The following is a 3,516-nucleotide window of genomic DNA, read 5'->3' as shown; positions in this document are numbered from 1 at the left end:
ACTGATTCCCTGTTTATTTCTGTCCGAGTGTTTGGCAATGAATTTTTGAAGGTACCAGATTGTCACTAATTTAGGAGGCTGCATGTGTGTGGGTTTTCTGGTTTTACTGTAGGCCAGCATATGTTCATTCATGCTTATTATTGATTTAAAATGTGCTGTGACTTTAAAAGTATAAAGAAAAAGAAAAAAAAATGAAAATTTTAGAAAAAAATAATCCTATCATTTTTTAAATATTTTTTTTAAAGGGCATAAGGAATCAATGAAGCATGACTGGAGGTGGCCCCCTTAATAGTTCATTCAGCATTTGCCACTGGATTTTCACAAAAAAAAAAAAAACATCAACAATTAAGAGCAAATATATAGAAAGTGAATAAAACTAAAACTAGGCCATGCAGGAGTATGAGAGAGCTTAGTAGTACAAATTACTCAACAAAACAAATAAAACTCATGATATACACAACCAACAAATGATTGTCTGAAAAAGAATTATCTAGACTAGAGCTTTATTTGACTGATTATGACCAAAAAAAATTATCATCTATAAATATAGGATAAGCAGTTAGTAATTAACAGAACTTTGCAGACCAGGGACTTTCTATACCAAATATATTATAGAAAGTCCCTGATGGCTGGTAGGACATTTAAACCTAACCCAAATTATGTCAAATATTCATAAATTCTTTGTTAGACATCACTTAAATAACTTGATAAATTTTGGTAATTGACTGGAAACTTTGAGGAAATTGTTTAAAATATTGTTCAAAGAGGGATAACTTAATTTGATCACTCCAACATATATCTCTCTTTTCTCTACTGTCTCATTTGCACATTTTTATGGACTAAATAATGTAATACAGTCGTAATATCCATTTGTCATCATCAAATTAATGATATTTTCTAAATTATTTATTCTGAAGTTTAAAACTAGTGAAAAAAAAACATGGTAAAAAATTTATCAACTTGGTAAATTATAAACAATGCAGTTCATTTTCTATTTATTTATGTGACCAGTGTGGACAGAGACTTCAATATCTAGACAGGGGCGGATCCAGCCATTTTAAAAAGGGGGGTTCCTAACCCAGGACAAAGGGGGGGGGTTCCAATTACATATCCCCATTCAAATGCATTGATCGTCCAAAAAAAAAGGGGGGGTTCCAACCCCCGGAACCCCCCCTCTGGATCCGCTCCTGCTAGACATTACCTTGTTACTCAAGATTTTTTCCTGACCCTGAGATTGTATTTGGCATCAGATTTTCAATTTAAAGTTATTTCCCTTTTACTTAGAAATCAAATGAACAGGTTTCAGAAGATCATCATTATCCCCTCTGATGAATATATATTATACCTAATAAAGGGGTTCGATTAACAGCAATAAAAATGAAACTTTTGTTATGAAGAATAAATTACCTAAGCTGCATTTGACAATAGCCAGTGGCGGATCCAGAAATTTTCATAAGTGGGGGCCCACTGACTGACCTAAGAGGGGGCCCGCTCCAGTCACACTTCAGTGATTCCCGATATAAGCAACCAAATTTTTCCCAAAAGGGGGGGGGGGGGCCTGGGCCCCCTGGGCCCCCCTCTAAATCCGCCTCTGATAGCCAATACCTTTCAGAAATTTTGGTCCTCAAATTTTGTACTTTATTCAACCTTTATAACTTTAGCCTTTGATTTGATTGTCACTGATAAGATGTAAAACTGCTAATCCATAGCCTCATTCCTTTCTATGTTAAATTCTGCAATTTCAAGCATTAATAGTTACTTTGTCTGAAGTTCCAATAAAGGGGGTCTCATTGGGGGGTTCCAGTCCCGGATCTCGCTTACTGTTTTGTCAGATTCCTGTATCCCGCTTACACTATGTACGTAAGCAATTCTCAATTTTGTCATTTCCTGCGTCTCGCGAGACCTCATTTCCCGTTTTCACGACACAATAATTTGACTTTCACATGTCACGCTTACAAAAAAATCGAAAATCCCTGTCACACTTAGACCCCAATGAGACCCACAATAAAGTTGCTGCCATTTCATGTCTAAACTATACCTTATCCTGACTTGTGCTGAAAAGATTAGCATACTTTTAATTGCATATGATATTAGAGTGCACTGTTTAACAAGAGTTCTAAAGTGATCCTTAGGTCCCTTTGTTAAACAAGAGTTCTAAAGTGATCCTTAGGTCCCTTTGTTAAACAAGAGTTCTAAAGTGATCCTAGGTCCTTTGTTAAACAAAAGTTCTAAAGTGATCCTAGGTCTCTTTGTTAAACAAGAGTTCTAAAGTGATCCTTAGGTCCCTTTGTTAAACAAGAGTTCTAAAGTGATCCTTAGTTCCCTTTGTTAAACAAGAGTTCTAAAGTGATCCTAGGTCCCTTTGTTAAACAAGAGTTCTAAAGTGATCCTAGGTCCCTTTGTTAAACAAGAGTTCTAAAGCGATCCTAGGTCCCTTTGTTAAACAAGAGTTCTAAAGTGATCCTAGGTCCCTTTGTTTAACAAGAGTTCTAAAGTGATCCTTAGGTCCCTTTGTTAAACAAGAGTTCTAAAGTGATCCTAGGTCCTTTGTTAAACAAAAGTTCTAAAGTGATCCTAGGTCTCTTTGTTAAACAAGAGTTTTAAAGTGATCCTTAGGTCCCTTTGTTAAACAAGAGTTCTAAAGTGATCCTTAGTTCCCTTTGTTAAACAAGAGTTCTAAAGTGATCCTAGGTCCCTTTGTTAAACAAGAGTTCTAAAGTGATCCTAGGTCCCTTTGTTAAACAAGAGTTCTAAAGCGATCCTAGGTCCCTTTGTTAAACAAGAGTTCTAAAGTGATCCTAGGTCCCTTTGTTTAACAAGAGTTCTAAAGTGATCCTTAGGTCCCTTTGTTAAACAAGAGTTCTAAAGTGATCTTTAGGTCCCTTTGTTAAACAAGAGTTCTAAAGTTATCCTTAGGTCCCTTTGTTTAACAAGAGTTCTAAAGTGATCATAGGTCCCTTTGTTAAACAAGAGTTCTAAAGTGATCCTAGGTCTCTTTGTTAAACAAGAGTTCTAAAGTGATCCTAGGTCCCTTTGTTAAACAAAAGTTCTAAAGTGATCCTAGGTCCCTTTGTTAAACAAAAGTTCTAAAGTGATCCTAGGTCTCTTTGTTTAACAAGAGTTCTAAAGCGATCCTAGGTCCCTTTGTTAAACAAGAGTTCTAAAGTGATCCTAGGTCCCTTTGTTAAACAAGAGTTCTAAAGTGATCCTTGGTCCCTTTGTTAAACAAAAGTTCTAAAGTGATCCTAGGTCTCTTTGTTAAACAAGAGTTCTAAGGTGATCCTAGGTCCCTTTGTTTAAAAAGAGTTTTAAAGTGATCCTAGGTCCCTTTGTTTAACAAAAGTTCTAAAGTGATCCTAGGTCCCTTTGTTAAACAAGAGTTCTAAAGTGGTCCTAGGTCCCTTTGTTTAACAAGAGTTCTAAAGTGATCCTTGGTCCCTTTGTTTAACAAGAGTTCTAAAGTGATCCTAGGTCCCTTTGTTAAACAAGAGTTCTAAAGTGATCCTAGGTCCTTTG

Source organism: Mytilus galloprovincialis, chromosome 11, assembly GCF_965363235.1.
Source record: "Mytilus galloprovincialis chromosome 11, xbMytGall1.hap1.1, whole genome shotgun sequence".
In the NCBI taxonomy this organism is placed as follows: domain Eukaryota; kingdom Metazoa; phylum Mollusca; class Bivalvia; order Mytilida; family Mytilidae; genus Mytilus; species Mytilus galloprovincialis.
This window is presented reverse-complemented; position numbering follows the sequence as displayed.